We start from the raw sequence: 24,781 nt of genomic DNA, 5'->3' as shown, positions 1-24,781 counted from the left end.
TATCTGATTAAGAATAGCTTCTTTCACACTGCCAGTCAATGGTCAGCTAACTTGAAGATTCCTAGTGAAAGAGAATGCTACCTCTGGAAGCAGCCCTTCCACTCTGGGATGGACTTAACTGTTAGGAAAGTTTTATACACAGTTGAAATGTATATTCTCCATCTTCTACCCGTTGCCATTACTATCTTCTGGGATTAAGCAAGATAAACTTAATCCCTCTTTCACCCCTTGCATTCCCCTCTCCTTTTGTTGTTGAATCATTTTTCAGTCTTGTCTGACTTTTTCTGACCCCATTTAAGGTTTTCTTGGCAAAGACACTTGAGGAGTTTGCCCTTTCTTTCTCCAGCTTATTTTATTGATGAGGAAAGCAAGGCAAGCAAGGTTAAATGACTTGCCCAAGGTCAAACAGCTAACAAGTATGTGAGGTCAAATTTGAACTCAGGTCTTCCTGACAGTCAGGCAAATCTATTCTCTGAGTCACTTAAACATCATTCTCCTTCCTACCATCAGAGAACAAAAACAGAAAGAAATCACCACCCAACTCTCCCTATCATTTGCCTTTCACCTTGCCAGGCTGCTTGACTATTCACAGTATTAAATGAGATGGAAGTGAAAAAATCCATCCCTTCTCGTAAGAGGAGCACCAGGCCTTACCAGTTTTCCTTCCACCCAGATCCCTCTGGCCTTAGTACCACGTTGTCTTGCTTCATCACCCTAATTACTTAAGTAATTGGTCTAGGGACTTCTGGCCCTTGCCATTCACCACACCACTGTCCCTTCAGTCTCCAGAACCTTTCCAATTAAACATTCTTTTGTATGTTATTGCCCCCAAATAGAGTGTAAATGCTTGAAAATATTAGTCTAGTTTTTTTATTCACACCTCTAGCACTTGGCATAGAGTGCTTAGTAAATTATTTTTCATTTGTTAATTCAAAGATTACCCCACCACCACCACATATCCCCAACCCTTTTCTTCTCCAGGCTAAATATTCCTAGTTCTTTCAAAAAGTCTTCTTATAATCACCAATCCCTTCACCATACGGATCTTCATCTTCTGTACATTTTTCAGCTCATCAATGCCCATCCAAAAACATGGAAGAACTAACAAGGAAAACAATATCCCAGATATGATTCCACCAGGTCAGAGAACTTTAGGATTATTCCCTTCCTCATTTTACATTTGATGCCTCTCTTAAAGCAGGCTAAAGAACTTGAGCCTTTTTTGTTTCCATACCATACTCTGGACACATATCAGCTTGCAGTCCACTAAATCTTCCAGATTTTTTTCATTCAAGTTATTTCCACATAGTGTGCCTGTGAAGTTGGTTTTTTTTTTTAAATCAAGTGTAGGAATTTCCATTGGCCTATTATGTTTTACTTTATTGAATTTAGCCCCTTATTCTAGCCCAGGGAAATTCAGTTTTGCAGCTAGTAAGATTTCCTAATAATGAGTTGGGAAGGAAAGCATGTAAGAGGGTGTCAGAGAAGTCCAAAAGCAGTGAACTTGATGGGAATAATTTTTTTTGTACATAAAATAAAAAAAATCATAGGCTTAAAAAAGGAAATCAATCATCCTGAAATTCAGTTATCAAAATATTTTTTAAAAGTTCTAGCGACCTTAGATTAAGAACCCAAGCAAAAATTTTTTGGATCCCTACTTTGTCATCCAGTACATTAGCTATTCTTTCCATTTTCATGTTATCTGCAAATATAATAAGCACCTTCATTCAAGACATTAATAAAAATGTTAAATGGAGTTGGGAGTTGCTGGGTATCACAGTGGATGGAGCACTGGATGAGGAAGCACCTGAGTTTGAATCCTGCCTAAGTCATTCATATTAGCTGTGTGCTCTGGGAATGTCATTTAACCTATCCCAACTTCAGTTTCCTAATCTGTAAAATGGAAATAATATTAGGGCTATTAGAAATAATTATGGTTAAACATGAATATAAAGTAGGGTTGTTGTGAGGATTGAATGAAACAACATGTAAAGCTCTTTGCAAACATTAAAGTGGCAAATGAATATGATCATCATTTTATATATACACCATTAGAATATAACCTCCTTGAGGGCAGGAAGTTTTCTTTGTATCTCCCTTAATCCAGTAACTGGAATGTAGAACATGTTTAACAAATGTCTGTTGAACTTGAATCCTTATTGACTATTTTTTACATCCAGTTATTCAACCAGGTCCAAATCCAATGGTCTTATTATCTAGCCCTGACATTGTGACATCTTGTTCTGCTTCAGGGATGTCTGACTTGTAAACAAGCAACTGTATTGAGGACGATTGGTTCAGCCTCTGTGTAGAAAAGAAGGGACTTGAAGTAGCACAAGTGAACACAGAGTCAGGCCCTAAGTGTGGGAGAGAAGAGCATGGTAACAACAACACAGATTTGCTCTTCTCAGAAGGACAATGATATAAGAAAAACAATTCTAAGGGACTTGTGATGGAAAATACCATCCATATTCAGAGAAGTCACTATTATGGAGGCTGAATGCAGACAAAGCATACTATTTTCAATTTTTAAAATTTGTTTCATGTTTTCTGTTTTTTCCTTCTCATGGTTTTTCTTTTTTTGTTCTGATTCTTTTTTCACAACATGAAAAATATGGAAATATGTTTAACATAGTTATACATGTATAACCCATATTAGATTTCTCACTGTCAAGGGGAGGTAGGAGGAAAGGGAGGGAAGGAGGGAGGGGGAAAAATGTGAAACTCAAAATCTTAAAAAAAATGATTGTTAAAAACTACCTTTGCTTGCAGTTGAAAAAAATGAATTTATTAAATCTTTTTTAAAAAAAAGCTTTGTTAATGTCTAGGGACACATGAAAGTAAGGTGCTATGTGAGCTATGAGGAGGAGAGGGTCATTTCTGTATCATGGAGGAAAAGACATTTAGGTTCAGTCTTGAAGATTGGGGAGGATTTCAGCAGACAACAGATAGGAATCTGGCTAAAGTCAATTAAAACATAAGGAATGTTGACAGCAAAGATAAGAGCAATATAACTGCAGTACAAGAAATATAATCTGACTGGAGCCTGGAGTATGTGGTAGGGCTCAGGTTGTACATGACTGGGGTGGGGGGAGGGCCTCATACTCCAAGTCAATGAGTTAAGGCTTTATTCAATAGGTTACAGGGAGTCACCGAGTTATTCTCAATGCCCAGCAATGGCAAGTATTCCTGGGTTGACCGTGAGAACTCCAGATTATTTTCTTAAAGCAAAATTTTAACCTAGGAACTTTAAAAAAATGTGTTCTCTTGATGTTTTGAGCTCAAAAGCAGTATAGCTAGTAGGACATGAGGAAGCCCTGCAGCCCATAGCCCCTCAGTCTGTGGATCCAATCAGAAGGGCAGTGGGTTCTGATGAGATGTGAATACCCCAGTCGGGTCAATCCTTCAGGATAATGATGAGTTCAGAGATCAAAGGGCTAAGTCTTATTTGTAAATGAAGACTGTCAGTAGAATAAATATAATCTCAAGAACTAGGCCCAATATATGTAGAAACAAACCTGGATAAAATAAAAAGATAAAGAAAGCATTTATGCAGAAATGAAGAGATTCCAAATATTCACTGCTTAGGAAAAGAGCCAGAGAGGTCAAAAACCAAGAAGACATCTTGCTGTGTAAGATTCCTGTCTGAACTTGTGATGGAAAATACCATCCACATCCAAAGAAGAAACTATAGTGTCTGAATGCAAACCAAAGCTTACTATTTCCAAAATTGTTTTATTTTTTTATGGCTTTCCCCCCCTCTCTTGGTTCTGATTCTTCTTTCACAATATGATTAATGTGGGAAAATGTTTAATGTAGTTATATGTGTATAGCCTATATTGGATTGTTCTCTATTGGGGGAAGGGAAGGAAAGGGAGGAAGGGAGAAAAATGTGAAACTCAAAACCTTACAAAAAATGGTTACTGAAAACTATCTTTGCATGTAGTTGAAAAATAAATATTTTTTTGAGATTTTAAATTAAAAAAAATAAAGAATCCTGCCCAAGACTGCTCTGGATGGCATAATTTAGCAATCACAGGGAGTAGAGAGGCCCCCTTGGATTACCAAATAAATTACACAAGTGAAGTTGGTGTAAACCAGAGAGGGTTGGAGGAGACTGGCTATCTGAGATTGTATCTACTTAAGGCTAGAGTTAGGATTACTTCCATTTGTCCCCATTTCTGACGATTTACATTAGGGGAAGGAACTTCCTCCCCTGAAACTATAGGTTTAGTTCTTATCCCAAAAGACTTAATAAAACTGTGGGCTTCTGGAGAGGAAAAGAACCATATATATATATATATATTTTTTTTAGGTTTTTGCAAGGCAAATGGGGTTAAGTGGCTTGCCCAAGGCCACACAGCTAGGTAATTATTAAGTGTCTGAGACTGGATTTGAACCCAGGTACTGCTTACTCCAGGGCAGGTGCTTTATCCACTGCACCACCTAGCCACCCTTAAGAACCATATATTCTTTATTTTGTTTAGTCTGACTTCTATCACCTAAGTCACAGGTGATGCTGACTCAGACTTAGATCTAGAAGAGACTTCTTTGTTGACATTCATCCTTTATTCTTTTTTTTAAATATTTTATTTATTTTGAGTTTTACAATTTTTTCCCCTAATCTTACTTCCCTCCACCCACCCCCCACAGAAGGCAATTTGTCAGTCTTTACAATGTTTCCATGGTATACATTTCATCCTTCATTCTTAAAGAGAAGCAAAGACATCAGGAGGGTGATATATTGACTCAGAAGGGACCTAGCTAGAGATCATCTAACCAATCCAATCCTCTATACATTTGGGGAAACTGAGGCCCAGATATGGCAGAGCCTACATTTAGACCAATGACTTCTCACCCTAATTCCAACTGAGCTTTTCACCGCACCAAGTGGTTGATGGACTAAAAGAAGGGGAATTAAATGGATCTGATGAAAGGAGGAAACCCAGATGAACAACATAACCTGAAAAGAGTGGCTTACGGATACACTGAATTCCCCATGCTTCAAAGAAGGAACTCTTCAGAATGAATCTTTCTGGAACTCAAGGAGCAAAGGTGTTTTGTTTTGTTTTCAATCAAATTAGCTTCTGCCATAGGAACCTCTTCATTTTATAGGATTTCCTATTTAGGGCTAGAAAATGTCCCAGGGGTCCTCTGAACCCCCTTACCTTATCGCCCCCAGGCTCGGATTGCTGAGGGCTTTGGCCAAGGTTGCTCACACAGCTTAGGAAGATTCTTCCAGAGATCCCCCAACAGATCCTTACTTCAAATCCTCTCAAGCTCTTTCCCCATGAAACACTCTTTCTCTTCCCATTGGGAGACCTCGACTAATTGATAACAATAATTAACCAGCCAGAACAGCCATTAGCCGGGGGAGCTTCTCGGGGAGCTGGGGCCAGAGGGAGTTGCCACCAAGTCCCCCTGGCATTCCTCCACTCGTCTTCTTTAGCCCTGGACGCCCAGGGAGAGAGGAAACCTAATTGGTCGCTGGACTTTTCTAGTCCATGAAGGAAGGAGGTTTCGGTTTTAAGAAATAAAGTGACTTCGCCGTAGGTTCACTCCCCCACAGGAAAATATTGAGACAGAGCTTTCTAGTTCTCAGTTGTGATTTGCATAGAACTCCCACTTCCTGATTCAAAGCCTGTTCTACAACTTACCTGAGACTAGACAGGACAGAGCGAGACAGAGACGCCCAGAGTCACCCAAACCCTGAGGACGGTTTAAGAAGGGACAAGAGAGGGGAGGGGGAGAGAGGGGCCCCCCTCTCTCTGCCTCTTCCCAATCCCTGGGCTGTCAGGCTTCATCCATCCTGAGTCTCTAAAGGTGAGTGGTTTCCAGATTGCGGCTGCCCTGCCTTGTTTTCCAGCCACTGACCCATTTTTTTAAAAGAATTGTGTTTTCCTTCCTCATCTCTTGAAATGGCCGGTCTCCTTTGCCCATCCCCCTCCTCCCCTCCCCCTTTATTTCGCCGGGCTCTGGTTTAGAGAAAAGAAGAGCCCTGTGGAATCTTTCCCTCTTCTGCTTGAGTGTGGCTTGGTGGTTTCGAATTTCAATCAAGAAGGCAAAAATTAACTCTTTGGGGGAAGCAGGACCCTGTTCCCCAGTTCTGGGTCTTGGCCGAGAAAACATTTGCCGAGGGAACCTGGTGTTCCCACAATAAGATGACAGATTCCCATTTGTCCTGAGAAGAGAGCTAAGACTGGCAAAAGGGAAGTGGCTGGCCCCGGGCCACCGCAGACGTCAGTGGCGGCGCTGGGAAGACAGTTCCCGAGTTTTCTTGCATCCCTGATTCAAAGCTGAGAAAAATCGACACTTGCTTAGTGAGGCCAGGCAGTTTCTCCCGATTTTCAGTGAGTTGGTGGGCTGCTGTGTTTTCCCTCCAGAAGCCATTCGTTTCCTGGCTCTGAAAAAGAAGCTTCAGGGAAAACTAGTCCAGAAGTGCTGGATCCTGGATCGTAGATGCCAAACTCGGATGAATGTTCTCGAATGTTCTGTACTTGGTGGGAGGTCTCTTTGGTCCTGGCATAGCAAAGACCACCCCCACCCTGAGAAGCAGACAGCCGCCAAAAAGAACTTGAGTTTCATTACATCAGGGAGAGCTATGATAGATGGTCTTAGCAGTGACCTAATTATTTCCTTTCTTTTAATGATGTCTACCTGAGCCACGTTATTTTTGTAACCCCCACAGTGATACCACTAGCAATCCATAGAATAAATGGATTTTTTTTATTGTATGTTACACCAAATCAATTCTAATTTTCTTGAGAGCAGGGAATGGTTTTATTTTATTTTGTATTCCCAGCACCTAATACAATGGCTTTCACACAGGAAGCACTTAATAAATGCTTGTTGAATTAGAGAGTAAGTGTTCCATAAATGCTTGAAAAATGGAATGTGAAATCCCATTTGCGATTTGTAGGCAAATGGGAGGATGAGAAGAGTGGGCTTAGAAGAGGAAAACACTCTCCCATCTTCATTTGTTTGCTGTTTCTCTTCTACTCAAGTTTCTCTCTTCTGCTTCCCCACTGATTCACCAATAAGTTTTGAAACAGTATGGGGGTGCAGTGCTGAGAGCTGTGCCCCCTAGAAGATTACTTGTGGGGGCGGCTAGGTGGCGAAGTGTATAGAGCACCGGCCTTGGAGTCAAGAGTACCTGGGTTCAAATCCAGCCTCAGACACTTAATAATGACCTACCTCTGTGGCCTTGGGCAAGCCACTTAACCCCATTGCCTTGCAAAAAACTTAAAAAAAAAAAAAAAAAGATTACTTGTGGTTCAGACGTGACTTGTAGGACCAGGGTTGGATAATGTTGATTAGAACAGAAAAGAGAACGAACTTTATGAACTTTGTTTAGGAGAAAAAATCATTTTATAGCTTCCACTATCTAAAGTGAGGCAAGTGCTGTCCAGAGGACTCATTGGGAAACCTAGCAGCTGAGAAGTGCAGAATTACAGAGTAGCTGAAATTACTCTTTTCTGGGGATAATAAATGTCTGTGACACCTTTAATATCCTCAGAAAGGAAACTACAAAACACATCCTGTATACTCTCTAGATCGACAAACTGTGATTAGAAACCCTGTTTGATGACATAAAGAATACTTAATGCTATCCAGGCAACAATTTCCTTCTTTTCTTTTTTCCCTTCCCCCAGCTCTCTTGTGTTTCTGGCAACTGCTAGCAGGCACCATAAATGAAATTCAGAATAGGTTTATGCTGAATGAGATATGCTGTCCCTTCAAGAGACCTTTTATGTTTTTTATAGTTCCTAGAGCCCTCCTCCTCCTCCTCCTCCTCCTCCAATAACTGTATACTTATTTAGTATATAACCTATATTTACTTATCTGTTATTATAGTCTATCTCTCCATTAAAATATAAGCTCTTTGAGGACAGGGACTACATCAGGACTCTCTAAATACACTTAAATCTTTCTATCTTTGAATCTTCAGAGTCTAATTCAATATCCAGCACATACCTTAATAAGTGGCATTAGTTGTCTTTCTAATCCATACCTTATTTAAGGTCTGAAGGGTATGTTTAGGATGTTTTTGTTTTCTTTTGGGGTGAGATATTGAGGGGATTCTGGGGTTTTCAAGGATGCATCACCTGAGCTTAGTTACTGGATTTTATAGTCAGCATCATTATCAAACATTGAATTAAATATTCCTCAGCTGCCAAGACAGCTCTGATTCCCAAATGTCATGCCACAATCCTATTTTTATGGTGCTGCAGCCCTATATCAGTCAAGCTTTGTCAGACTCTTAGTATTATGGTCACTGTACTACTTTGGGGGCTACCAGTTCAACTAACAAAGAAGGTAACTTGGGACATTTCAGGAAAATTTGGCAGGGGAAATATTCTTTGGGTTAAGATGCTCACTAAGTAGGGACATTCCTAGTGACTTGCTTCCCCAGGGATTTGTCAAAATTCATGAGTTACTCCTCCTCCTCCTCCTCCTCCTCCTCCTCCTCCTCCAACTACTAACTTGGACTACCATTCCACTACTGATAAAAATAATGATGATGATGATGATAATTAGCAGTTTGAGAGATAGCATGATGTATTGGATAGACAGCTGGTCCAAGTGAGCATGACGTGGGTTCAAGTCCTGCCTATAACACACACTTTGTGATCATAGGAAAGTCCCTTAACCTTTTAGTGCCCCAAAGCAACTAAGACTCCATATAGATCTTCATTAGTAGAAGTTGACCTCAACTGAGGATATACTATACAGATGAAATCCCAGACCTACACAAAATAAAAATAATTTTAGCACTTAACTTTAAAAAAATGCTTTTCTCACAACAACCAAGTTGAAATAGGTAGGTTCAGAAAAGTTTTATGTATTGTCTGAGGTCACATAGCTTGTAATTTCCTCTTTCTACAGTTCTCCTTCAAACTCTCCCCTTATAACCAGTAACACATGTGTGCTCATACGATTGGCAAATCAGGAAGCAAAGTCAATCTAGGAAGAAGGTGGAAGCATAGTGGGTCCAAGGGACAGAGAAAGATAGCATCTGTCAGGGTCTTTGAAAATGAAAAAGGAAGAGAAGAAAATTCATAATATTTGGAGAATTCTTTTTTAATGGAGAGAAGGAGGAGGAGGAAGAGGAAGAAGAAGAAGAAGAAGAAGAGAGATACAAGGGAGAGTACTGTATATAGCTTGCCTAAATTATATTTGTATCTTTACATATTGTTGAATGTGCTACAAGAGAATCCTTTGAACTTCTGAACTTTCTGCTACAGAAAATCTTGTATTCCTTTTATAAAGTATAGATAAACCGTAAGCATCAATGGCAAAATAATGAGAGCAAAAACAAGACCCATTAAATAATGTGTTCTATCCCTTTTCTTTTTGTTTTTTTCAAGACAATGGGGTTAAGTGACTTGCCCAAGGTCACATAGCTAAGTAAGCATTAAGTGTCTGAGGTTGGATTTGAACTCAGGTCCATCTGACTCCAGGGTCAGTGCTCTATTCATTGTGCTGCCCCACCCCAATGTGATCCTTCATAATGGATGAAAACACAATGCCTGGAAAAGAGTGCTATATTAATGTTAGCTATTATTGTTTTTTAATTAATTTTTATTAAAGATATTATTTGAGTTTTACAATTTTCCCCCCAATCTTACTCCCCCCCAACGGAAAGCAATCTGTCAGTCTTTACTTTGTTTCCATGTTGTACCTTGATCCGAATTGGGTGTGATGAGAGAGAAATCATTAGAAAGAGAGAAATCCTTAGAGAAGAGACAAGAATTCTAAGAGGTAACAAGATCAGACAATAAGATATCTATTTTTTTTCTAAATTAAAGGGAATAGTCCTTGCACTTTGTTCAAACTCCACAGCTCCTTATCTGGATACAGATGGTACTCTCCTTTTCAGACAGCCCAAAATTGTTCCCGATTGTTGCACTGATGGAAGGAGCAAGTCCTTCAAGTTTGAACATCACTCTCGTGTTGCTGTTAGGGTGTACAGTGTTTTTCTGGTTCTGCTCATCTCACTCAGCATCAGTTCATGAAAATCCCTCCAGGCTTCCCTGAAATCCCGTCCCTCCTGGTTTCTAATAGAACAATAGTGTTCCATGACATACATATACCACAGTTTGCTAAGCCATTCCCCAATTGAAGGACATTTACTGGATTTCCAATTCTTTGCCACCACAAACAGGGCTGCTATGAATATTTTTGTACAAGTGACCTTTTTACCCTTTTTCTTCATCTCTTCAGGATATAGACCAGTAGTGGTATTGCTGGGTCAAAGGGTATGCACATTTTTGTTGCCCTTTGGGCATAGTTCCAAATTAGCTACTATTATTGTTAATGAATGAATGAATCAATCAATCTACCATATTTCAGTCATGAATCACACTGATCATGGGACTTTTTTGGCATAGATACTGGAGAGGTTTGCCATTTTCTTTTTCAGTGGATTAATAGAGATGAAGTGATTTGTCCAGGATCTGAAAGTAGCATTTGAACTCAGGTTTCTACTGAACCATCTGGCTGCTCTTAATGTTTGCTTAATAGACTCTGAGATACAAAGACAAAAGTGGAACAATTCCTGCCCTCTAGAAGCTTCCATTCTAACAGAGAGACAACCCCAAGTCAAATATCTGTTTTTGTGGTTGTGTTTTTTTTAATTAATATAATCCCATTGCTTCTCTGTGATATGTCATTTTTGTATTAGGAAACTTTTTCTTAAGGGTCTCTCATGAACTCCATGCTCATCAGTCCTAAACTAGTTTCTGCTTCCCAGCTGTCCCTCTATCTTCTCATGCATCTCAAGTCCACAGTGTCTTCCATATTTGCCTAGATTTACCTCTCTTCAGTTGTTCATGTATATTCTTGTGTCTACATATGAGCAGACATATAAGCCTAAACACAGGTCTTGAAGATGAGCCTTGGAGAGAGGAGAATTGAAGGTGACTGTAGAGTGGGTGCTTTCATGAGCCCTCAACCAGGCCGTGTCTGGGGCTTCACTCTCTTATTTCGGATCTGATGCCAAGAAATACTGAGGTGATTGATGGAGCTTTGCCACCATATCTTTGCCTTCTCTACCACTTGATTGACAGCCTTCCTTCCCTTCCCTGTTTGGCTTGTGAGGATACATGCGTGTGTGTGCAGGCACACATTTGAGTTCAGCCATAGAAGTTATTTGCCCTAGGAGACTTGGTTGTACTCTGCCAAATTAGGAAATAATTTCTAGTTCCAGGAATTTCCAGTATTGTCATTCCTCCATCCTCTTGATTTTGACTTCTAGCTAAACGGCCCTCTCCAGACTCCAGGTTTGTTCTTCTTCTTTCCCTCTACACACCTGATGTTCTTTTATCTGGAATATTTGCTGTTTCCAGAACTTGCCTTTCCATCTCCTTCTTTTATGCCATTTCTTTTCAAATGCTGGAAAGACATTCTCTTTGTGTTTTGGCCTCTTACAGTCCTTAGCTTTCTTGAAGACTCAAGTGCCACCTTCCCAGATCTCTGTCATACACTTTCAGCTACAGTCTTTTAATGTCTTGTTTTTCCTAATAACTAACACTGTGTCTTGTATACCATCAGGGTTTAATCAAAGCTCCGTTGAGTTGAATTGGACACATATGATGGTTTCAGCTTTTTGAATGTTTATGGTCCATTAGCAAAGAAATGTTGTCTGATCATTCCCTATAGTCTGTAACTCCCACACTCAAGTTTCAAAAAAATATTCAAAGCCAATTGAATTTAGAGCAATTCATTGCATAGGGAGAATTACTGAGCATGATTTTTTTTTAAAGGGCAGTTAGGGCTCCCTTGGCTCCAACACTTGCCACTATTTCAAATCCTCTGGCAAGAGAAACGGAAGAACTTCTATGTCTGGGAAATTTTGCAAGTAAGGTTGGAAGCATTTGTTGGCTAGAGTTTGACTCTTGGCCAAACAGTTCACTTAAAACCTTCACAATTATTTACCAAGAAGACCAATGCTATGAAGCTGGCATACATTTGGGGGAGGGGATGAGAGGTACTGGGTAGTATCAGTTTTATTTTATTATTATTTTTTACTAGCAAAGTTTTAAATGTTTTTTTTTTTATTATTCCTGGCTCTTAGAACCTTCTTATGAAATATTTCTTACCAGTAACCAAGCAAGACATTAAAAAACTGTAGCTGAAGCTCTGACAAAAGTCAGATAGATTTTTTGGACCTTCCTAATGGCAATCTTGAAACATATGTAAATCTGTATAAAACTGAGATAGAAGTGTTGCCTGTATTAACAAGAGAAACACCTATCCATCAGAGGTTGTAGAGATTGCAAAAGAATTCTATTCACCCTATTGCTGACCAAAAAAGATAAATTGGATATCTCAAGCAGCTGTTGAAATCTAACTTTTTTTTTTCTTTTGCTTTCTTAGGAATCAGTTAGCCAGCTTATTAATTATCCAGGAGCCTCACTCCTGCTCTTACTCCATTTAATTACTATACTATTTATCTTCTTCCAGATACTTCACACCTTCATTAAATTCAGCCCATCTTTGCTTCACAAGCTCCTGGAAACCTTCCCCTAACTAAGCCCCCAAAACCATTTATCGGCACCCTTTGTTTGTATTCTGTCAACCAGTTTTCAATTTATTTTGAATTCAGTTTATGATTAAAATTTAATGAGTCCTAATCAAATCCCTTTTTTCAAATCAAGATGCTGCAGTCTCATCCACAACTTGACTATAACACTACAAAAGAATACAGGCATGGTCTAATCAGTTTCTTATAGACCAGGGGCCAAGCATATTATACCTTTCATAGCCTCAGGTTTAATGCTTCCCCAAATTTTTCAACCCATAACTCCTTAGGGGCAGTATGTTATAGTGGAAAGAAGGCTAGTTTTGAAGTAAGGAAAAAATTGGGTTCAAGTTTTACCCTTAAACCAGTTGCTAGCCTATAGGCAAGCCAACAAAATTTCTTAGTAATTTAATCATTTTATTAATAATGCCAGCATGTTTCTTGATAAAGGTCATTTGCCATCTCTCTCTTAGATCAAAGTCAATTATGTCAGCAGGTTCATGGCTTTTGAGGTAGTCTTAAGGGTAACAATCAATTCTGATTGGTTAACAATTAAAAGGAGAGTGAATATTAAAATAAGGGGAATAAGAGAAAGCCTTATCTAAGAAATAAGATCCCTAGGGCCAGACCTCCCCCAGCTTTGGGCAATCTATTCAAATAATTTATCCCTACTCAAACCCGGGAGAGCAAAATGACTTCCCCACCTGGGTAGCATCTGAACAAGATTGTTAAGAAAATTAACACAATCTCATTATAAGAAATGTCCTTCAAGAGACTAAACTTTTGAAATCAGAACTTTGGGGAAAAAAAGGGGGGAAATCTGGATCTCCAGAATTTTTGGTTATTAATACTTACCTCTCCCACCTTAAAGCACTTTATAAATGATATTATACTGTGACATTACACAGATACCTGTGAAGCACTGAAGCAATCCAGTAGTTATCTCTCACTGTCTCACTACCAGGCCATTCTATCCTACTCCTTACCAAAAAACCAACCAAACAAACAAAAACCCAAGTAATAGAGGATTTCATTGTTGCTGAGGGTTTGCTAATTTTTAAAAATGAGTAGGTTCTCATGCATGCCATAGATTTTTCACTATTATCTAGATTATTTTATCAATGAACTCTTAATTGCCAAATTTTAATTGCCATTTTTTCACAAAACTCATGCTTCTTGACTTCTCTGACATTATTGTTCACCCTCTCCCCCATATACTCATTCCTTTCTATGTGATACTTATTTCTCCTGGTTCTTCTCTTAATTGTTTGGCTGCTCCTTCTCAGTCTCCCCTGTGTTCAACTGTCATCTCACTGGGGATGGTTCTCAGATCTATTTGTCTAATTCTAAACTCTCTTCTGAGTTCAGTCTCAGTCTCCAATTGCCTCTTAAACAATTCAAATTAGATGTTCTGTGGGTATTTTAAACTTTGCTTATTCAAAATTTGCTTCATTATCTTTCCCCCAAAACCTTTTCCATTTCCCAACTTCCCTATTATTATTATTATTATTATTATTTTGCTAGGCAATGGGGTTAGGTGGCTTGCCCAAGGCCACACAGCTAGGTAATTATTAAGTGTCTGAGGCTGAATTTGAACTCACTAACTCCTGACTCCAGGGCCCGTGCTTTATCCACTGCACCACCTAGCTGCCCTTTCCCTATTATTGTTAAGGACACCATAATCCTCTCATTCATCTAGGCTCATCTATAGTGTCATCTTCAACTTCCTACTCAAGCTCACCTCAACTATTTAATATACTGTTAAATCTTGTTATTTCTATCTTCTTATGTATACCTCTAATAAATACATCATCTTCTCTCCACTCACGCAGCCAACACCCTGGATCATAACCTTATCACCTCACTCCTGGTCTATTGCAATAGGCTTCTAACTAGTCTCCCTGAGGCTTTTTAAAAAACAATTACCGTTTTTAAAGGCCTAGATGAAATGTTTATCAAATTAGCAAATGATCACTCAATCAACAAAAACTTAATGAACACCTACTATCAGCAGCTAGATGGCCCAGTGGATGTGCTGGACCTGACCTCAGATACTTAGTATACTTAGTAGCCATGTGACCCTGAGCAAATTGCTTAATACTGTTTGCCTCAGTTTCTTCACCTGTAAAATAAGCTGGAGAAGGAAATGGCATATCACTCCTGTATCCTTGCCAAGAAAACCCTAAATGGAATCACAAAGACTTGGACATGAATGAAAATCATTGAAATGAACTATAGTCCAGGAACTGGTCAGGCACTAGAGATAAAAATACAAAGAATAAATCCATCCCTACCTTCAAGAAGTTTATATTCTAATTTTAATGATACCAGATCTGGAGAGGATGACTAAAATAGCAGATGGTAGAAACAGGATTCCAAAATATTTCAACAGGCTAGAAGACTGGATGAAATCTAATATAATATATAGTGAAGATAAATTTTGGAAAAAATGCAACAAGTTTGAGATTGGAGAGTCATGACTAGAGAGCAGTTTAAAAGATCAGAGGGTTTAGTGGTCTCAGTATGAGTCAGTTTGGGGATGTGGCATCCAAGAAAGTTAATGAAATCTTGGGCATCTCTTTTAAGGAAGAGGTTAGAAGCCATGGTACTCTACCCTGGTCAGCCTATCTCTATGTTAAATTTAGTGTGCTCCATTTTAGGATGAAAAATGATAAATTAAAACATTTCCAGAGGAGGACAATAAAGATTGGAATCTTGGAATCATATAAGAGTTGTCTGAAGGAATCAGAAAACTGCATATTTGGGAAGGGAAATGGGAGGGAAACATGACATTTATCTACAAGTGTCTGTAGGACTGTACTGTGGAAGAGGAAGTAGACCTGAGCTTGCCTTTCATGGGATCCTTAACATCACTGAGGTATTTGGGTGAATTGACCATTTGGGAATGGAAAGTTTCTCCCATAGTCACTTATATTTTTATCTGTCCCATATCAGTTTCTATTTTTCCAGTAAAAACATTCCTGCATATGATTCTCTTTTCTTCTATATTTTTCTCTACCTCCATCTTACTCTAAGTTTTTGCAACAGTCCTATAACTGGTTCCCTTGCTTCTTGTCTCTTCTATCTCAAACCTATCACTCTTCCCATAAATTACTAACAGTAATTTTCCTAAAATAGCACTTTTCTTATGGCACCACCCCTGGTGGATTCCTTTTGCTTACTATAACCAAAATCCTCTGCCTAGCTTTTCAGGGACTCTGTATTCAGGGCCCACCCACATCCTCAGATTGATCTGGGGCACTGGGATTTAAATTCAATGTCAGATACTTAATAGGAGTATGACTCCAGAAAAGAAAACCTCTCTGTGCTTTTTATGTTCTTTATGTGTAAAAGAAGGGATTGTATGTGATGACCTCTAAGGTCCCTTCCTGCTCTAAATCTGTGACCGTATAAACTCTAATTTCCCACTATCCTTGGTTCACACCCTCTAGATCAATAAGACTATGTAACTCACTGGTGTTATTCACTTGTTTTCAGTCACATCTGATTCTTCATGACCCCATTTGGAGTTTTCTTGGCAAAGGTACTGAAATGGTTTGCCATTTCTTTCTCCAGCTCATTTTACAGATGAGAAAACAGGCAAATAGGTTAAATGACTTGCCCAGGGTCACACAGTTAATGTCTGTCTGAGGTCAAATTTGAACTCAAGTCTTCATCACTTCAGGTTCTATCCAGTGTGCCACCTCACTGCCATATTTCATTGTATATTTCTCCAAACTGCCCTCCTATGCTCTGTTCATCCTTACTTTGTCATGTTTTTCTGTTTGTTCTGGAATGACTTCTTTTTTCCCTTTGTATTTATTAATTTTACTGTAGGATCTACATTGTTACACATGTGACTACTCCCTCTCTCATGATAATCCTTCAGGGTTAGTCTTTAGAAATTTTGGTCAAAGATTGGTATCAACAAAGGGCAGCTAGGTGGTGCAGTGGACAGATCACCAGCCCTGGAGTCAGGAGGACCTGACTTTAAATCTGACCTCAGACACTTGATACTGGTTGTGTGACCTTGTTCAAGTCACCAAATCCTATTACCCCCCCCATAAAACCAAAAAAACAAAAACTCAAAGATTGACTATCAACTTAGAACCAACCTCTAGATACACCTCTCTGTAATCTTGTATTTATTTGCATTCATTTTGAACATACCTATTTATATACATCTTTTCTCCCCCCCCCCCATTAGAATGAAAGCTCCATGAAGGAAGGGGAACTTTCCATTTTTTCTTCATTTATCTCAAGTGCTTAGCCTAGTATATTGGCACTTGGTGCTTAATAAATGCTTTTGGATTGTTAGACTGTTGCTTAGATAAGAGGTGTCTTTTCTGGGTTTTTACTAAGCATAGCCTTTGAGAACCCAGAGTTCTATCCATATCATAAGGCACTAGAGTTGGGTTTTGTTGGATTTCTTTTCTATTATATGATTGATTTTATATTCTAGTACTCCAGTCTACTTGTGGTCTTATCAATATATATATATATACTCCCTTCAACAACGCAGATCTCAACTCAACCAGGCCTGCCCATTCCTCATGTTTCATGTTTATAACCTCCAATAATAAATTCACCTCCAAGGGTCCACCAATATCTGAGGGCCTTCCCTTCATAACATATAATGTATAGTATGTATATTTTATGTAACATAAATATCCATTAATTCTATTACATTAATTCCTACTTCCTGTTCTCAAGTATCTCATTTTGATATGAACCACAAGCTCTATTTTCTTCACCTCCCCACAGGTACAGATTTCCTAGCCTGGGGAGTTATTTCATGGGGAACAATCCAACATCCATGCTCACTCAGTTCTCACTTGGCTCAACTCAGTCTTTGAACTTTTACTCTTAGTTGAACTTGCCTTCCTTCATTGCTATATCAGATGCCTTGACCCTGAGTTGGTATCTTTTCCTCTACTCAGTCCCCTGCTTTCTGGCTTCCTTTATGTATTAACTTATCCCACTAGAATGTAAGCTCATCAAGCCTAGGAAGTGTTTTGTTTACATGAATAGGTATCTTCAGCACTTATCAAAGAATCTGGTATGTTGGAAGTGCTTAATAAATGATTTATCCATCAAATATGTATGTATCTATCTATGTATCTGATAAGGATCAGAAGAATAAAAATGCTCTATTATGTATCTATGTATGTATCTAATAAGTATCTATTTGGTATAGAACAAAAGATAAACTATTTCTGTTGTTCAAAGGCTAATTTGGCTAAATGCAGAGGAGTTGTCATTCATTCATTCAGTCATATTTGACTCTTCAGGATCCCATGAACCTTAGCACCTAGGCCCTTCTATCCTATCTCCCTAAATCTGTCCAAGCTCATGTTCATTACTTCCATGACACTCTATCCATCTCATCTTTTGCCATTCTCTTCTTTTTGTTTTAAACTTTTTCCATCATCAAGAACTTTTCCAGTGAGTCCTGTTTTTTCCTTATGTGGCCAAAGTATTTATGCTTCAGCTTCCAAGGAACAGTCTGAATTAATTTCTTTAAGTATTTACTGATTTTATCTCTTTCCTGTCCAAGGGTTTATCAGAATTCTCCATCACCACAATTCCAAACCATCATAGTCTAACTCTTATAGCCATACATTACTACTGGAAAAAACACAGCTTTGACTATCTAGAACTCTGCCATCAGGGTGATATTTTTACCTTTTACTATGCTGTCCAGATTTACTATGACTTTCCTTCCAAAGAACAAACATCTTTTAATTTCATGGCTTTGGTCACCATCTGTACTGATCTTTGATCCAGAGAGGCTCATTCCTAAAAAACTGGCCACCAATATTTTTTTCCATAATATTAATAAAGATGATTTACTGAGAAATAGAAGGAAGCATTCCCTTTGACGAAATCAGTATTGTTGAAATGTTGAAGCAGAAATCCTATTAAGGATCATATGTTTAGAGATAGGTCCAGTTCCACTCTGTACAGATGAGGAAACTGAGCTACAAGAGAAGTCAAGTGATTTGCCCATGATCAAACAGTAAGTGTCTGAAGCTCTATTCAAACCCAGGTATTCAGAATTCAGTTTTCCATATACCACACTGCCATTGAGATTCAGGACTGTGGACACAATCTGGAAATATCTTTGAAATGTTTCAAATGTGCTACTTCTGTTTCTCTGACTTGAATATTATCTCCTAGAGGGCAGGGATCATTTATTATGATTCCATTGAGTTTCTTCCAATAATAAACATCATTCTGAACACAGAAAGGAATTTATAAATACCTGTTATTTAAGAATAGGAAAATATATTTCCCTCCCTTGTTTGAAAGGGTAGGGAGCTATGGGTGTGGTACATTGTATACTAGGAGATAGATGGGTGCCTCAGTGGACTAACCTCTGGTCCTCAGGAAGACCTGAGTTCAAATGCAGCCTTAGATACTTACTGGCTATGTGATCAAATCACTTCACTTCTGTTTGTCTTAATTCACTAGAGAAGGAAATGGAAAACCACTCCAGTATCTTTGCCAAGAAAACCCCATGGACAGCACAGTCACAAAGAGTCAGAAACAACTGAACCACAACACTGCAAACAAAAGAGACTTGGTTGATATATCGGTTGATTTTATTGAACTGGGTCCCCCCCCTTCATTCTCATTTAAGGGATAGCTCTTTTTTGAGAAGGGAAAGGCCTCTAATAAATAAAATAGAGCAATAACACTTTAAAAAGAAATTAATACATTCAAGATGATATGCTTTATTATTTACTCTTTTTCACACAGTTCGTGTAAATCAATCAATTTTCTTGCTGCAGCAAGAATTAACAAGCAGATCTGGCATCATCATGAGTCTTGATTGTTCACTTTGAGAACACTTCCAGCTGCTGTAAAACTCCAGCAGGTGCCCTTAGCCCAGGTTTGGATGGGATGTAGCTCTATCAAAGGCTGTTTCCTGAGCTGAAACTCTGTGATACTCTTAGGTGAAAGAAACCTTTCTCTTTCTTCACCTCTGCGAGGACCGGATGGCAGAACACAGAATTTGCTGGCCTTTCTTCTGTTTGAGAAGGCAGCTTACATGTTAGAACTAAATAAGAGTTTAAGTGTTGGCAGTAGTTTTCTGGAGAATAGACGATGAAAAGTAATTGTACAAGAAGTTTTTGATAGCATATTGTCCTCATTCTCCCGACCTGGCTCTGATATATCTTTGCCCTCTCTCTTAACCATGGACCCGCAGATGGCAGATGCATACCGTAGATTTCAAGACACTTACCCACTCTCCAGAAAATGGATTTGCTCCATGTTCGGTCTGGGGGAGCTGAAGGACATTTTCCATTGTGTATCAACCTTGTAGTGTGGGGAGGAGTCACTGATGAGGAAGGAAAACAGTGGAAATGGAGGCCATCATTTTAAACTGGTCTGGTGGGACTTTAACACATTCAAAGTTCTCAGTAGGTTTAGCTAAACCTTGCAGAGGTGAATTATCTTGTAATAGCAGGGTTGTTTTTATGCTGACATCCTGGGAGGGGGAAGGGAGAACACACACCCTCAGTACTCAGCCCAGAAATGAAAAAAAAGCAAATTGTGTACAGAGCAAGGTGGAAATGGTGGAATGTTGGGCTGGGTAGAAAAGTAGTTGTAATAGACTGGAGACTTCTGGTACTGACAGGGTGGAGGAGGAGAAAGGCAAGAGCCCAAGGCCTGAGCTGGGGAAGCCTGAGTTAAGGCTTTGTCTCTGCAAAGCAATTTAGCTATTTGGCCCCAGATGCAAACATTACCAATTATACATCTGCCATGGTGGCTGTATTTCACAATAACTCGGATAGGAATAAAATATGAAATGGATTGTGTAACATTCCCCCTGGACCTGGTACAAGGCTTTAAGTGGACTCTCGGTCAAATAGAAAATCCCGCCCTTGACTGATTGCCTCCTCTGTACCCAGGCTTTTTTTTTTTCTTTCCTGAGCTCTGTCGATTGTTCATAAGGGCTTGGAATTACAGGAGGAATTACAGGTCAGCAGAAGATTATCAATCACCATTATGTAAAAGCGGGATTAGTTTTATGCTTGGCCCCATAATGTAGAATTTAGAGCAGTAGGTGGACATTGCAAAGAGGCTGATCTAGGTTTGATGTTAGGGAAAACACTTTAACTATTAACATTATTGGACTGTTGTATGGGCTGCTTGGGAAAGCAGATTTCCCCTCACCAGGGGTCTTAAGCAAGGCAAGAAGGATGTGTTGAATTCTTATTTTCAGGTATGGTTTGGACTAGGCAGGCACTGAGGTTTTTCCCAACTCTGTGAGTCTGTAATTTTTTAGTATTTTAATATACTCTATATGTGCTAGGCCTGCATACTGTCAGACAATGATGTTGTCCTTTGTTTTAGAAGAAAACCATGACATCAGGGAGGTGACACTATGATGAATCTAATGTTACCAGCCTTTCTCCTCCAGAGCCATCTGTGCCCAGTGACCAGATATGAACATAGACGTGTCACATAGTACATAGAAATCCAAGGCACCATTGGATAATCCATGGAGGAGTGTGATCAACCACTCAGAGAATGGAAAGATCTATGACATTCTATCCACCCTGAGAGAGCCAATCACTAGGCTGGCTTATTTCCAACACAAAAGGAATTATTCCTTTCACCTATTATCACCCAATATTGCCCCATGCTGATCCTTTTTACCCTTCTAATTGATAGTCTCCAGCCAGTGTCCAAGATCTTGACCTTTCCAAAAGTCCAGCCCTCAAAAGACAATCATTGCCTAACGGTGACCTGGGTTACTGTATAGGTACCACTGGGAAAACTCCTTTTCTCCTCCAACATACTGGTATTTGATCTCATGGCAGCGATGGCCCTTCCAAAGGCTCTGAGCTCAAAGTCAGGGAAAAGAAGGAAGAGGGCCATCACTCCTTTCCTTTTCAGTGGGACAGAGCTATATAAGATGGGCAGAAACAAATGGGTTATTATTGGCATAGAAGCTCTTAGTAATTTTTCTCCTCCAATTTTCCTTTTCAATTGAGGCATCACCATCCTTCCAGACACCTGGATTCATGATCTTGGTTCTAACTCTTGACTTCTACCTTTCCTTCATTCCCACAGACCCAATCAGTTGCCAAGTCTGATGCCACAACATCTCTGACATCTATCCATTTTTCTACTTTTCCCAGTCTCCCTGCTAATTCAAGTCTATATTACCTTTCATGTAGACTACTGCAATCATTTGCCAACTGCTATCCCTGAATCAAGCCTCTCCAATTCATTCTTTACACAGCTGCCAGTGATTTTACAAAGTGCAAGTCTGCCCACCGTTGGTCCACAGTAGTTTCCTGTGCCTCTATAATAAAATGTAAACTCCTTTAGTTGGTATTTAAAGACCTTCACAATCGGGGCTTAACCCTCCTTTCTACCCTTATTAACCCTTATTCTCCCCTTTATGTCCATCTGACACTCCATCTCCTATCTTAAATGCTTTTTACATTAACTTAGCCTCCTCTTTTCTGCTTTAAAAACTCTAGTGTCCTTCAAAATTCCATTCAAGAACTACCTTTTACTTTAAATCTTTCCTGATCCTCTCACACAATAATGTTTTCCCTCCCAAATTACTTTTTATTAGGATATTTTTTGCTTGTTTCACTCTTAACTTTGTATACACAGCACCTTGTATACTATCTGCCACATAGTAGGTACATAATTAATGCTTATTGGTTTAATGAAGAAATGGATGGGTAATTGCAAATGAATGAAATCACAAATCAATGAGAGTATTTGAGAGATTAACTTGCCTGCTTTTATTACCCCAAAACTTAGATGAATTCTCAAAGATATGAAACTAGTCATAAAAAGAATAAGATGAATATTTGACAAAAGTTATGATGAGAATAATACTCTGTCAAATTTTTTGTAGCATTCTAATCTTAAGTATTGGAAAAATATAAATATTTCAAGATTAAATATTTATCTGACAAGTGCTACTGAAACAAACAATAAGTAACTTCCAAAAGGCTTTACCCCACAAAACAGCATTCAGTTTCATTAGTTATATCATAGTTTAAAAGCTGTCAAACCTAAAGATACTATATTTATTTCTTTTACAAAAACAACAACAAAAAAACAAATGCCTCAAATTTTCTGACCTGTATGATGATGATAAGGAGGTTTGAGTAGCATACTTTGTAGCAGATATTTTCACAGAAGTAAACACATTTACTCTACCCCTTTGAGGTAAAGATGACATTTAATTGTTTAATTGGTATTTCTTGTTTTTACCTCGGCTTCATTTCCCAGTAGGTTTCTTTCCTTTCCCTATACAGAGTCATTTCTTAGAACAGAATAAAAAAAAAGGGAAAAAAGAAGCAGTTCCAAGAATCCTGCCAATATACCAGTCAAGTCTAATAGTACATATAATGTTCTACATACATAGTCACTTATTTCTTCAAAGAAGCAAAGGAGGGGGCAGCTAGGTGGCGTAGTGGATAAAGCACTGTCCCTGGAGTCAGGAGTACCTGGGTTCAAATCTGGCCTCAGACACTTAATAATTACCTAGCCATGTGGCCTTGGGCAAGTCGCTTAACCCCATTTGCCTTGCAAAAAAAACCTAAAAAAAAAAGCAAAGGAGGGACATTCTCATATCTCTTTTTCAGAGCCAAGACTGAATATTTAGTTTTGGACAACAGTTTTACATTGTTGTAGTTCTTTTCTTGGTTCTATCTACTTCATTTGTATCATTTTATACATATTTCCATCCCTTCCTATATTCTTCATGCTGATTTCATATCCCAACATTCTGTTTAGCCATTACCTATCTATTAGACTTGACTAGGTGGTACAGTGGATAGAGTTCCAGACCTGGAATAAGGAACTCACTTCAAATCTGACCTCAGGCTGTGTGACTCTGGGCAAATCACTTGACCTTTTTTTGCCTCAGTTTTCTCATATGGAAAATGAGCTAGAGAAGGAAATGACAAATTATTCCAGCATCTTTGCCAGGAAAATCCCAGATGGGGTCAATACAAGTCAGACATGACTGAAATGAATGAATAATAACTGATGGACATTTGCTTTGTTTGAAGTTTTCTATACACCTTTAAGAGTGACACTATATGGTGTATTCATTGTTTCTGATTTCTTTGGGATGTGCCTATGGTTCAAAGGTTGTGGAGACTGCAGTCAATGCCAGCACAATTCCAAACTGCTTTGGAATGGCTGGACCATTTCGCAGCTCCATCAACATTGTATTAGTATGTCTGTCTTTCTCCCTACAACCCCTCATACATTGATCATTCCCATCTTTTGTCATCTTTTACGATCTGCTTGGTATATGTTGAAATCACAGAATTGTTTTTTTCAAATTCTTCTTTTTATTAGTTGATTTGGAAGAATTTCCCATAGAGTTGTTAATAGTTTGCATTTCTTCTTTTGGGATTGCTTACTCATATCCTTTTACCACTTATCCACTGGGATATGGCTTTTGATGCTATATATTTGAGTTAGTTCCATATATATGTGTGTGTGTGTGTGTGTGTGTGTGTGTGTGTGTGTGTGTGTGTGTGTGTGCATATATATACACACACACATACACAAACACACACACACACACATATATATATGCACACATAGATGTTGGCTATCAGACAAAGGTGAATTTTTAGCAATGAATGAGAAAGTAACTGTCTTTTATTAGAATTGTGCTATGAATAGAGCATTTTGAAAACAGATGTTTGGAAATGATGTGATTTTTGTTGTTGTTGTTGCCAAAACTGATATGTGGCACCTACAAATAGCTCATTTTCTCACACTTTAAAAACTTAGAAACAATTTTCTAAAACCTTTTCCAAAACCTTTAAAAACTATTTTAAATAAAGAATTTCTGTAGTTTTTGAAATCATTTGTTAAAGAATTAAAAATGCAACACTTAGATAAATTTTGTCAGGATAACTAATTGTGATAAGGGAATATGGAAACTTACTAGCCACATGTCAATAAAATCCTTTGTATACCTAATTAATAGTATCTTAAAATGAGTTTTATGATTTCCTAAATGCAGCCAACAATGAATTCTTCTATTTGGAGCTACATATCTTTAGCAGATATCATTTCTTCGGCTGTGACAGACCCCAAAACCAATACTTAAATAAAATGAGCTTAGAAACGTGTAAATATAATTTATAAGGAAATAAATATACACATTGGGGCAGCTAGGTGGCACAGTGGATAGAGCACTGGCTCTTGAGTCAGGAGGAACTGAATTCAAATGTGATCTCAGACACTTAA

General features: G+C 38.6%; 1 protein-coding gene across 1 annotated transcript in view; it reads left to right on the top strand.

The window, feature by feature from the left end:
• Positions 1-5,440: 5,440 nt before the first annotated feature.
• The window catches only part of TRAF3IP2 (TRAF3 interacting protein 2), a 70,244-nt gene continuing 50,903 nt past the window's right edge, over positions 5,441-24,781 (top strand). Inside the window, exon 1 of the mRNA XM_074187378.1 lies at positions 5,441-5,823. The gene's annotated coding sequence lies outside the window, so the exon portion shown is untranslated. The remainder of the gene's footprint in view (positions 5,824-24,781) is intronic.

This window comes from Macrotis lagotis, chromosome 5 (assembly GCF_037893015.1).
Source record: "Macrotis lagotis isolate mMagLag1 chromosome 5, bilby.v1.9.chrom.fasta, whole genome shotgun sequence".
Taxonomy (NCBI): Eukaryota; Metazoa; Chordata; class Mammalia; order Peramelemorphia; family Peramelidae; genus Macrotis; species Macrotis lagotis.
The sequence above is the reverse complement of the archived record's forward strand: the minus strand, read 5'-3'. Positions and strand labels throughout refer to the sequence as shown.